This window comes from Amphibalanus amphitrite, unplaced genomic scaffold, assembly GCF_019059575.1.
Source record: "Amphibalanus amphitrite isolate SeventyFive unplaced genomic scaffold, NRLGWU_Aamphi_draft 000723F_arrow, whole genome shotgun sequence".
NCBI lineage: Eukaryota > Metazoa > Arthropoda > Thecostraca > Balanomorpha > Balanidae > Amphibalanus > Amphibalanus amphitrite.
Genome location: NW_024882217.1, coordinates 176,739 through 190,264, shown reverse-complemented (window position 1 = coordinate 190,264; position 13,526 = coordinate 176,739). Strand labels below are relative to the sequence as shown.

The following is a 13,526-nucleotide window of genomic DNA, read 5'->3' as shown; positions in this document are numbered from 1 at the left end:
TCAGTGATCAGCTTACCACATTTTGTCCTGTGCAGGTTGATTTTCCCCAGGGTGCTTCCCTTTCCATGCTTTTTCATGAGGTCACTGATGTGGTCAACTGATGAGACGGAACAGTGGCAGCACATGGCAGCAGCAATTTCTAGCTCAGCCCGTTTCACCTCTTCAGATTCCTGCGAATGGAACTTCAGAGGGGGAGCAACAGCTGCGCTTACACACCTTTTCTTGTGCTTTCCAGTTTTTTTTTTCATGGAGCGCAAGCACATCTTTTTTCGGGATGAGGACACTCTGGCACCACTTGCAAAAAGCAGATCCGCTTCCGTCTGCAGCCTCCTTCACCCAAGGAAACGTTTTCTCCCACTCTCCCCTATACTTTCTTGATGACTCGTATGAGTTCTTCCACTTTGGCATCCTGATATCTGCCTCCGCTCCTAAAAACACAATCGCAATCCACAATCCGCAATCCACAATCCACAATCCGCAATCCACCAAACACAATTCAACCGCCGAACCGACTCACAACACTCCGACGCCGCCAATCACAAAGAACGTTCGCTATTCATATAGCAGGCGTCTCACATCCGTGTAAACGACCGGAGGTCTGGTGACGGGTGGTGGCCCTGAAACTGCTTGAGGCAGTGCCAGCTTATGACGTCACAAATGTACTATCGATGTAGAATTTTCTATCAACGAGAGAAACTACTGCAGGAGCGGAATAATTATACCAATTGGGGGGGGGGGGCGGGGAACACAAATCTGACACTAATTTTGACATAGCTCCCCTCCTTTATCCATCAAGCATCGCTAAATACCATTTGAATGTTTTTGCTGCCCGTTATTAACAGAAGAATTGCAATAAAATAAAATATACAATTTTGATATGAAAAAACAAACATTTTTTAATAAAAAATGCTTCAAAACAGCAAAATGCCGAAAAATGCCAATTTTACCAAAAATGCCAAATGAAATATTTGCTTGCCAAACGAGTTTAAAAAATGCCAAATTTCTTACTTTTGGCAAGAAATATGCCAATCTGGCAACCCTGCCCGCGACCCTGGTCGCAGGGGCGGACCCAGCCGCTCTGACGGGAGGGTCTATCACATCACATCACCTCCTTCCAGACGCTGACGTGACAAACAAACAAAAGAACAGCAGTGAACCTACGGCTAAACCTGTGTAAGATCGGACCGTTGTTCGCATCGTTTGGCTATGATAGGCCTCAACCCCGTCAAACGGGACATCCCACTTTTGTTGTGGCTCAGCAACTGAGCCTGGAAACGCCAAACACTGCCCAAGGTCTGTATTTACAGTATGAACCTGCATGCGTTCCAGACGGCCAGCCGCGGCCCGCGGATGTACCGCAGGTACGATGAGCCCCGCCACCGCCCGCGACGCGGGGGGGGGGGGGGGGTGGAGCGCGGCGCGGTTCTTTTGCTGCTCCTGCGAGTGCCAGCCTGACCCGGCTGGTTCTACCCAGCCATGCCGTTCCCGAACGCACGTGCCAGTGGCGCACACCTCCGAGTATTGTTGAGATCCTGGTTGCGGTGAGGCCACCGCGCACCAAGTGGGCGATAAACCGTAGCAGGTTGGTCTCAGAGGCCGGCATAGCGACCAGCTGGTATGTTCAGCATAATTGCCGGTACCTCTTCGCGCTGGCCTCGTAGAGCCGCCTCGTGGTGGGCGCCAGTCCCTCCTCAATTAGGCGTTCCGCCAGCCCATCTAGACTGCGAAACCTGTGGCCACGTGACACTCCTCCGTGGGGTTCCGCAGGTAGTTCTTGATGGCGGCTGGGACGTCGGTCGGCCGGTGCTTGGCGGTCGGCTGCAGGGCCCGGAACTGGTCCAGCTGTAGGCGAGACAGGGCATCAGCAGGTCCGTTCTGTCTGCCGGGTACATGTTCCACTCGGAACGTGAAACCGTGGGTCGCGGCAAGGAACCATAACTGTCGCAGGAGAGACATCAGTCGGGGGTCCTTGCTCCAGCCTTTCGCACACGCGCCCACCACGCCACTGTTGTCGCAGTGGAAAATCAGTCGCCGGCCTCCCCAGAAAGGGCCCCAGATGGCGTAGGCCGCCAGAATCGGGACTAGCTCTAGCCAGGACATGCTGGTGCACCATGAAAGGGTTTGAGAGGGCCATTCGTCCGCGAACCAGAGGTCGCCGTACATGCCACCGTACCCGGTTTGGGATGCGTCAGTGAACATGTTGAGGTCGTCAGGAGGGGTCCAACAGAGGTGCAGCATGGGGGCCGTGCTGTTCCAGGCGGGGAGGAAGGTGAGCCACCAGTCCAGGTCTCGTTTCGTTTCAGTGTTGATGGTGACCCTGTGGTTTGGATGGCGCACCGAGTAGGCAGTGTCGAGGAGCCGGCGGAAGAAACTGTGCCCGGCCGGGACGCAGTTTATGGCGTGAACAAGTTTGCCGCTTAGGCTGAGCTGAGGCCAGTTTTACCAACAGAAAGATAGCCGACTGCCGGAATTTTTTGCCTAAAGACCGCTTCACATACGGAGCATAAACGCGATGGGCACGTAAGCGGATAGGGCTTTACTGTTTCACTCTGTATGTGAAGCGGTCTTTAAGCAAAAAATTCCGGCAGGCGGCTATTTTTCTGTTGGTAAAACTGGCCTCAGGTCACGTTGTTTGACTTTTCGTGACCCACGGACTGTCCGGAGGATGCGCAGAATGTCCTGCGCCTTTTCGTCGGGGAGCGAGATTGTGAGAGCCTCTGTGTCATGAGAGCCCCTAGCATTATGCCAGCCAGATAGGTGTGCGTCAAGTGTCAACATTGGGTGCTGATGCGGGGCTTGCAATGGGTACTGTAGGTACCTCAAGCAATTGCGTCTGGATTACCATAGTGCAGTGTGCTGGCATTTCCTAAATTGAAAGTAGTTTTCCTAGGTACCTATCATGTTTGCAAGATGTCGGCTAAGATGTTATATCCTGGCACACGAATCTGCATATGATGCTGCTGTAGAAATGCGGAAGAGAAATGACAAGTTGAAGGTTGTTTGGTGTTCCTTTCCAAATCCCGTTAAATCCCTAGCAGATATTGGGATCAGGGTGGCATGTGTGTAAAACAAATTGCAGGTGCATTGCATAACATGTCATTTGCCCTGCTACACCTGAGACGCGACGTGGTTGGGTGGCAGAGGACAAGGGTTATCCCTCTAATCACCAAGATTTACCTCAGTGGTAACCCGCATTGCCCTTGGTAATCCAGGCCAATCTGCGCCATGAATGTCTAGGGGGTGAACAACAAGGTAAAAAACGTGTCTGCCTGCCTATGATGTTTGCTTACCAGCGTTCTTGCTGCGGCGAGCTCGGCCCATTCCTGTGTCTGTTGTTTATCACTTGGTATTTAATAAAGCAATAGATATGATTCACAATCGTAAGATCAAATGGCGTTGTTGCTATTTTGAGGTTGGGCGTTTGAAGGGCGGAAAGCCGCGTTGCCAATTTTTATATCTATGTTGGGAAATATAATTGCTCCTTACTAGTGCCTTTACTGTCAATTAATTTATGTTTATTTAAAATGTAATTTTGACTTTCGCTCGCCTTTTCACAGGCCCATCACCGTTGCCTTCATTGGCGTCCTCTGTTGGCGGACGTCTGTACTTGTATTGTCGCTATAAGGGGCCAGGGAGGGTTAGCAGTACGAAGTTAGAGGTGAAAATTCGTTCGCCTCTGCGGTTAATGGAACCGTATTAGAGCCGGCGATAATCAGGGAACATTAGTGTCGGGGCAGACTGCGGCTGGGCAGACTGCGGCGACCCCTAGGAAAAACAACTAGGGAGAACAACATTCGACAGATGGCAGCACTAGACGAGATAATCAGGCAATACTTTAATATTAATGGGAAAGAAATAATGCCAATGTTTGCCCTCACCAAGCATGTTACCACGACAATGGAAGAATGTAGGGGAGAGTGGGGTAATTTGGCCGGTGGTGTAAATTGGCCGCCCCCACCTGTACGAAAGCTGATAAAAGTGAATGAAATAACTTTAGTCTCTATTCATTTGTCATCGGCAGAACTAACTCGAGAACAAATGTCAAAACTTTCCCCCTCTTAGTTTTATTCAAAATTAATAAAACGTGGATTTCGTTAGAAAATGGTAACTTTCACTTCCGTTAAAAAATTTGTATAACATGTAGTATTTGGGCTATAAACGAATTCCAACATTATAGCGCCATTCTTGAGCGTGTTCAGCGGTTCCAAAAGCAATTTCATCTAGTTCTGTACAGCCATGACGACTTTATAGACAAAAATTTTCAGAATGGCAATGTGGGGTTATTTGGCCGGGACTAGCGGGGCAACTTGGCCGGTGCGCTCAGAGTCACTATGCTGGGACGGCCGAGTTATCATGGTCAATTATACCATAAAGGACATAATTCATGACCAACTTTGACTACCTTGATGCCATATTTCCTATTGGACAGCTGTAAGGGCATGTGACGTCATCAAAGTTTACCTAACGCTTTTTTGCTAATAAATACTTACAGAAAAAAGATACAGCAGCGCAAATGGTCTCATTGTGTTCAGCTCGTCAAGGCGCATCGAATGATATACATGATGACCTTGAACTCACGCAACCTTGAGGTCAAGCGACCTGAGGTAACGTGACCTGAAGCAAACCTTTGACATTGACCTCTCGAGGTCAACACATACATGTTTCGATGCGGAATGACGAGAGGATTACGATGGTACTTTTAGTTGTGGCCTAGCTTGATTACTTCAAAAGCTATTCGTAAAAAACTGTCATCGCATCTAGAGCCGCTATTTTGACTATTTTCGACCCCTGTGACGGCTGAGTCAACCTCCAAAATGCTTCAAATGCGTGACGCGTCGTAGGACACGCGTCATTGCTGAATGTGAAGCTGACTCGCCTATAACAAAAATCATGGCCTCAAACTAACACCGGCCAAATTGCCCCACACCCCCGGCCAAATAACCCTGCTAGTGGGGCAATTTGGCCGCTTTGCAGACCTTTGTAATACGTCACAATTTCAATATAAGTAGTTACTCTATCATTTCAAGTTTACTGTCCACGAAAGTAAAATGTATGCCACACCTGTCAGCGTTGAGAAAATGCAGAAATGTGTTGTCGGTTTTTAGCTACATCGTTTTCTAAAAAAAGCGGCCAAATTACCCCACTCTCCCCTAGTGTAGTACCCCTCCCCGGGCCCGCCGCGGGCTGGCAGCGGCGGCCGGAGCCGGTCCGACCTTTAGCCGGCCGGGTCAGGTAACCGGGACGGCCGCGCCGCGGCGCCGCGCTCGGGCCGGCCGGGAGACGGAGTCGGGTGCCCGCCGGCGAGCCGTCGGCAAGGGCGCGGGGCACATTAGTCGAGTTAATGTTCACTGTTCAGTCTTGAGTGCGAGTGATGTATGTGTGAATCGATATGTGAGCAGCAAAATCCAACAAGAAAACAAAATCCGTGAAAGAAAGGCAACTCTGGCAAACATCACCACCATAGTCTTCCTACGCCGAACGGGTTCCACACCAACTAGCATCACATCCGTGCATGACCGGTGAAGCCAGCGGGTCGGGTAATGGACCGGTCGGAGGGCCAAGATCAGACAAGGGATGACGTGGATGTTATTGTCACTCGATCGGTATTGTCTATTGTCTAAGATGACTGAGCCAAATTAGTTGATATTTGTCCGAAATCGCAGGGTGAATTAGAGTGTTCGGTAACGAACTCCACCAGCTCCTACAAAAGAGACTGGGAAAAACGAGGTCACGTGACGCTGGTACTGGTCAAATTCAGTGATACGACAGCTGGTTGGTCGCTTGTTGACCTCTGCATGGATCTTCGCATTCCTGTCGGCACGCACTGTGGTCAAGACGGTGAGGTAGGACTGAATGACGTTTGGCAGAGTGTCGCTAGTGTAGATGGCACAGCCGCCACTGTAGCAGCCACCACGTGGCTGAATAGCGCGGAGCGCCGAAAGACGAGCCGTTAACGAAGGACCTTTATTGCCCTTGTTACTGTGGGAGGCGCACGCACACACAGGGGTACACAGGTCAGTACCAAATCTCCCATCAGTAACCACAGTCCACACTGAATTCCGTCCGAAACAGTCGACCTTTTGATAAACTGTACATATCACGTTACAGCGTTCTTAAACTCAACATATCGACAATGGCAGAACATAATAAACACTAGCTCCTACCGGCTGTTCCTCGTCTCCGCTGTGCCACTCGTCAACAGCGGCACCGCCGCACTCTGGGCCGTCAGAGGCCGGCCACTCAAACGCCCCGGCCACGAGGCCGCTCTCGGCTCCAGCCACGGGGGAAAGCGCACAGTAATCGACTGGCCTACACGTCCCCGGGCCAACCGGAGCGAGCCGAGCACCTACGAAGATTGAAACATTTTAAATGGCGCACTTGAAGTACAAGAATATACACGATATCAAAGAAATAAGCATAGAAAGCTAACTAAAGCATATACGAATTTACTGGTTTACACTGAAATAAATTACATTCAACATTGAAGTGCTCCCAAATTCTATATAGTCAAACTTACTCATCAGCGTCGCGCTGGGACACACGCATCCACCCCTCATGAAGGTCGGGCAGGAAAAGAGCGCACACGCCGTTCGGAAACTGCGCCACAGCTCGGCTAGGTCACGTGACCTGCCAGCATGTCACTCAAAGACTCACGTCGCATCTCTTACATCGACGTGTCAACTAAACTTTAACCATAATCAAGCCATATTTTTATATAAGAAATATAATCACACATGAAATACCGCCTCCGAACCAAATATTACCGAAACGCGCTCCTTGACGATATGAGTTGCAAGTTTTATAGTAACAAACCACTCTGATGGGACAATCGAATCTCCGTCACTCAATACCGCGAGTATAATAGTGCACCTAACTTATCACTGGTGGCAAGGTTTGAAAAAGGATAGGAAAAAAGGTTAACAAGTTAAACGGATAACTGGGTTGCGGGGCCCCCGCCACCCGCACCTCACTCAGGACCCGATAACAGCGACATCTACAATCTGATACGGGCGCCGCCTACAACTAGTTCTGCAGACAGACTTCATCTTGCCGTGTAGCGACTCTAGGCGGTTGTTGGTGAAGACACCAGAAATGGCTGCCCCAGACAGATTTGTTTGTCCGAGGTCTGTCTGGACACCCCTTCCCCTCTGATTCCGTCTCAGTTATCCTTCAGATATGTGTGGGATGATGTCGTAACGTCCTCACGGAGCGCCTATACTCAGTCTCGGAATTCGCGAAGACGAACTGCTGCAGAACCCGCAGGATCCGCTCTCGCTCTCCCTTCTCCACGCTGGCAAGGTTCAGCTCTCTTCGGAAGGACTGCAGAACGTGGAAGCTGCAGAGGAACTGGTCGCAGTCCGGGATGACTTCCTTGATGGCAGTTTTCTCTGCACGGGCCTTGTCGGTCAGCCACACCTGAAGACACAAGCGAATTTGCATTTGTCATGGCCGAGGTGGTTGCACAGCCATTACTATCCAGATTCATCAACTGAGAGACTAGCCAGATGCTTAGGAAGTTTTGTGCTCGTAATATTTTCGGGACTGTCAGATCCAGGTTCGAACAAAGAAAACTTGATATCTGAATATCTTGGCATCTTGATATCTGTGCTTGATGAATTGTCTGCTCTTACACTGTGCAGTCCACAATTGCAGCCCCTCTGCAAAGCAGCCACCCCCCGGAAGGTCAGCGGCTGCTGGCTGCCTCTGTCCTGCCGTGGGCATCTTTGGACCTGAACACAAATATAATTATTTACTACATGAATGATACTACATTAATATCTATTAAACATTGCTTACTTGAAGGCCAGCAGTTGTGATTCCAGTTTGGCCTCGGGCTCCAGGGCCACAAAGTGCACAGTCATGCCCAAGAAGGCGATGAGCTTGCGGCTGCTCCAGAGGTCCATTGTGAGGCATACCGTGGTGTCTTTTGGCAGGAGCAGAAGGCTTTTCTTGAGTGCAGCTTTCTTGCCCTCTGCGAGGGACAGCAGCTGCTGACGCACAAAGCGTCGCCCAGGGACTGGGCACCTGTGAGCATATGACATAACAGGAAGGAAGGAGTTATTATAAACTTTGTAACTAATTACACTTTCTCTACAACTATAACCATGGGTCACAATTTGTAGGCAACCTTTTGTACAAAAAAATACAACCGGTACAAAAAAGAAGATTTGTGAAAAGTCACTTTATAGATTTTACAGTGTGAATCTCTGGTTGCACAAGGAATCCGATTGGCTGAAGCAAAGGACCTGTGATGTAATGATGAAAATTAATGGAAAATGCTGATTTGTCACTAAAATAGATAATATCTTGACTCTGAGTTTGTTTTACCTCTTCTGTGAACTTCTTAGCATGCTTTTCTGATCAGTGATCAGCATTCCAAACAGTAAACACAGAATGAAAGGTGGGACATTTCCTTTTACTGAATCACATTGAACAAATTTCACAATTATCCATACTCAACCATCAATTGAGCCTAAACAAAGTATAAGAAGGCAGGTACTGACCTGGGGTTCAGCTCATGGATGAACTGGCGGAAGGATTCGCTTTCCACAAGAGAGAGTGACTTATAGTTCTCAGCTATCATCTTCACCAGGCTCCTGGTGATGGCCACTGGCCAGGTCCTCGGTCGAGTCCTTCTTCATTGTCTGTGGAGCCTTGCCTGGGTTGAAGGAGGCTGGAAGTTCTTTTGACCGAGCACCTGGCCCTGCTGCTCGGCCTGCAGCTCCGCGAGCAGCTGCGGGTGGTGTTTCTGTGGGCCAATAGAAATTGTCTTAGTTTTAGTTATACAACAAACAGTGGCAGATACATTTGGTAGTCCAATTTACTATTTACTGGGTGGCAGGTGCTAGGTACCAACTGGCGATGTTGAACAGACATGTTAAGTATCTCACACATTTGATACTTAACATCTCAAACGCATCAATTTGAATCAAATTTAGCTTCCTCTGCAGTCTGCCAACGGGTGCATGTTCAGGAGAGGTGACCGCGGGACACATTTCCATAATGGCAACAGATTGCATCATGAAATAAAAAATGTCATTTTTTCAATCGCGAAAACTATAGCATATGTAGTGGTGTGGCCTCTCAGCAACACGCCTCGCTGTTCATACGCACAGGAGATGTATTGGCTCACGCACGAAGCACAGTCCGGCCGTAATGCCACTCGCCGGTCAACTCCCGGTCCGCCGCGCCGGCCGCCGGTCACGCCACCTCAGGCGGTCACGTGACCGTACAAGGTCACCGCCGTCCAACGGTACGGCACGGCACGTTGCACGGGCCGCTCAAGCCCGATACAGACCACCACACCTCGGAGGTGTGGTGGTATGTATATATGTATATATAATATGTATGCCTCGTCTGTCAATGCAGTTTAATACAAATTTGAAGTATACAAAATATGATACCCCAACCCTCACTATAAAATTAAAACCTTTGGGAGGAGGGCCATGACCCCAATGGACCACTAAGATCCACCTAGATCCACCTGTGATTCCGCATTGCTATTTTTGTGATGCCATTGTGTTTTTAATTTGCATTGTATGCCTTTTTTTTGTTCAATAGATCAGCCACAGTCAAGGGAAGGTATGGTGAATGAATACACTGGTGTCTTGACCACCCCACTTACCTGAGCTTCCTATTAAGATCTGGTTTCGGCCGCCCATCCTGAACAATTTTCACCTCTCAACATAGCTTCTACTAGCAAAACTATAATTCCTTAGCAGCTCTTCAACGATGCTTGGGCCAGACATGTCTTCCTTTCATTTAAAAGTACGTATTCAAATGTTGAAACCAACATGAAACAAACATGCTAGGACAGGAACAACCACAAGTAAAATAACATAGCAATCCCACCAGCTATCACGTGGCATTAACAGATCACACAACAAAAACGTTCAGAAACGAGACGATGCCAGCCTTAACCGCCAAGAACTAGCCAAATTTCTTGGCAGGTCTTGTTCGAATCTTGTCTTTTCTCAATGATTATCGCCAAGAAAGGCAGGTTAGGCGTGCCTGATAGCCCAACATTTCTGGAGTTGCCAGCCCATGTAAATTGAACGCAGGAATCTGGACATGAGGCAGCTAAATTATTGCAGACTAGGCTGCATTAAAATTATAGCGAATAATACGTGCATGAGTTGAATGTTGGGGTTAGTAGAGTAACTATATGTTATCAAACCACTAAAATCATTGGGAAAAATATTTTTAATTTAAAAAACAAAACAAAAAAAGCAGAAATCTAACCCAGAACATTCTGGTTAGGCACTGCCTGAGTTGCCTTAATGGGCGAACCGCCACTGTCACCTCCCCTCACGTGCGAAGAACGCGAACACGAAATCATAACTAACTGAAATTAAATTTCTTCGATCAGTCGGCGCGGAGGGCGGCGGACGCGCTCCGACCGACGTAGCGGTGGAGGGACATGGTGCACAGTCTCGCGCGACGACAGACTGGCCCCGCCGCTCGTCGCAGTAGTCGTCCGGCGATCATCGCTGGGAGCCCCGCGTCGGTCCTCCGCTGCAGGGGACGAATCTGGTGTCGCGTGTCCGTACCGCCGTCGGATGTGCCGCATGTTTCGCACGAGGACCCGGCCTCCCGCCAGGCGAACATAGTAACGGCGGTAGGGACCAACGTCGGCAATCACTCCATATCGGTCCCATATTCCGGTGCGATGATCTTGTACGGCAACCTGGTTCCCTACGGACAGCTCGGGCAAGTCGCGCGCTGTCTGTCTTTGGAGTTAATTGCCTAGATCTGAAAATGGGTGTGCGTGACTTTGGAGTTCGAATAAGGATCCAGTACCAGTAGCTTTTGAGCCTGTGTGCGCCCAGAAGTAGGACTAGTCCGGGCCGACCTTCTTCTTGGACCTCTTGAAGCTGCTCGCCAGCCTCTTCCTCCTTTTCCTTATGAAGTTCGCGGCCCTTCGGGAGAGCGTCGACCCGGCCGAGCCGGTGCTGCCTACCGTCAGCTCGGACCCGGCCGGGGTCAGGCAGGCGTCCGAGGTCGGGTCCGTTGCCTGGCTGGAGGGGTTGGACTCGTTAGTGGTGGTGCTCGCGACCGTCCACTGGGAGCTCGCCGGGATCGAGTGGAGGTTCTTGGCCAAGTTCGGGACCCCCCCCTCCGCCCCCTCCTCGCTCATCAGGGACGCCTCGTTCGAGGTCTCCATCGGGTTCACCTTGCCCATCCAGCTCTTGTCGACGATGGGGGAGCTGATCTCGATCATCGACTCGTTATTGAACGGGATGGGGGTCAGGCTCACGGCCCCCTGGCCTCCTCCCTCATGATGGCCAAGTTCCTCTTGAAGCCCTTCAACTCCGCCTCGGCTTCGGAGAGGACCTCCGCCCTGGCGTCGATGTGCACGATGGTGCCCTTCTCCGCCCCCTGCTCCGTCACCTTCGTGAGCACCGTGGCCTCGGTCCTCCCCTCGGCCTGCATCTCCTCGTCGGACGGGCACTCGGTGCTCTTCCCCCTCCCGGGCACGTCACTGTCGTCGCTGTCGACGTCTGCGACACCAGCATCACCAGGTGCTCCAGGACCTGCCCCTCCGTGGCCCTGATGTTGGCCCTGCTCTCGACCTCCCTCTTCATCGGGGTCGTCTCCATCATCGCGGGGGGGGGGGGTCAGGGCCTAGTCCTCCCCCGCCTGGTCTTCCCCCGTCAGCTTCAGCCAGGCTTCGATGTCGACCTTGGTGTACGGGTCCTCCTTGTTGGGCAGGTACCTGGTCATGTTCCACATCAGGAGGGGGTACCGGTCCTTCGACTTGGTCAGCCAGTACTTCTGGAAGCCCCTCTCGTACGTCCTGCCCCCCTTGGTGATCTGGTTCTCCCAGAGGTCCTCCTCGTACTCCCTCTGGTCCGCGAGGACGTCTTCCGAGACGTACAGCTGGGCCACCCACTGGTTCCCGACGAAGTTCTCGTACGTCCTCTCGGCGGGTACCTTCATCTGCTTCCACACCAGGGCCGTTATGGGGGGGGGGGGGGGGGGACGCAAGCCGGGATGCTGACGACGGGCATCAGCTTCTCCGGCCCCACGTTGTCGCTGTTCTTGGTCACCGTCTTCGTCATGAAGAAGTTCTGGACGGTGTTCCGCCACGGGGCCGTCAGGAACTTGGTGTTCAGCTCCACCAGGATCCTCTCCCGGTTCTTGACGGCGGTCGCCAAGATGATGACCCAGGTCCGGCTGTTGGCGTCCATCGTCTTCGTGGCCTCCATGAACATCTCCCGGTAGACGTGGGAGTCTTTCATCCCGAAGCCGATGAACTCTTCCGGCTTTATGTCCTTGATGGAGCCCACGCTGAACTTGGCGGCCATAGCCGCAAGCTCCTGCATCTCCCTGAACTGCATCTCCAACTTCTCCCTTGGCTTTACCGAGCACTAGTCCTGTCACACGACGACTTTGCTGTCCGATATCCCCTTCTTCAATATAGCTCAAACGCTGTGCGCGAGGGGAACTCTTCCGGTCGCGGAACGCGGCAGACAGCGGCGAAGTGCCGATCCTGCCGCATCGGTGGCACTCGGCACGCAGCGCTGGACAGTCAGCCTCCCGGCGATGAGGTCTCTGCCGGCCACAGGTGCGGCATTCCGACGGTGTGCTCGAGTTTGCCTCGTCGGACCGCCGCCTACGAGATGTCTGGGGTCGACCCGCAGCTCCCCGGCTGCAGGCGCAGCACGATGCCGGTGCCGGCTCCTCGCTCCATGCTCCCGTGGCGCTGATCTGGCGAGAAGAGTTGTCGGGGCCGCGAATTTCTCCGACGTCTCTGCTTGCAGCCTCCTGGGCCCTGCAAAGAGAGATAGCGGACGCCAGAGACAGGTTTGGGACTGCGCAGAGCTTTTGAACAGTGTCTGCACACCTCAGTCCTATCACAATCCTATCTCTGATCAGTGTCTCATTGCATGACCGGCAAAAGTTACGTGAACGAGACAGATCGCGGAGAGACGTTAAAAAGTCATCAAAGGTCTCGCCCTCAGCCTGAACTCTGGAATTAAACCGCTTTCTCTCCAGCACCTCATTTACTTGCCCGATGGCGTAGGCCTCCAGGTGAGTGATGACGATGGAAATGTCGTTCCTCTGGGACTCCTCGATATCCATATTCCTGACGACTCTCAGCGTATCGTCGGATAGACACGCTCTCAAGGCCGCCATCTGGACACGTGGCTCCATGTTCCGGATACCCGAAAGGAGCACATAGTCCTCCCATCGCTCCTTCCATACCTTGAAGGCGTCCCCTCGGTCGGTCGACAGATCCAGCTTCTCTGGCTGAGTGGCTCGCCCGGGCCAGCCAGGCCCACTCACGCCGACCACTGCCATGTCCTCTTCACGCGTCATAGTTACTTATCTGAATAACGCGAGGTCCAGAGCCGGCTGCGCCATGTAGTGGTGTGGCCTCTCAGCAACACGCCTCGCTGTTCATACGCACAGGAGATGTATTGGCTCACGCCACCAGCTCCTACAAAAGAGACTGGGAAAAACGAGGTCACGTGACGCTGGTACCGGTCAAATTCAGTGATACGACAGCTGGTTGGTCGCTT

At 51.7% G+C, this 13,526-nt stretch overlaps 1 protein-coding gene and 1 long non-coding RNA gene across 3 annotated transcripts in view; one reads left to right on the top strand and one right to left on the bottom strand.

The window, feature by feature from the left end:
* Positions 1-13,526, top strand: part of LOC122365225 (gem-associated protein 2-like) — a 94,510-nt gene that overhangs the window by 11,347 nt on the left and 69,637 nt on the right. The gene's annotated exons all lie outside the window — the stretch shown is intronic.
* Positions 5,954-6,783, bottom strand: LOC122365226. Its single transcript, XR_006253704.1, has 2 exons — positions 6,518-6,783; positions 5,954-6,346 (listed from the first exon to the last, which is right to left on the bottom strand). It is a non-coding gene; the product is annotated as an uncharacterized LOC122365226 (long non-coding RNA).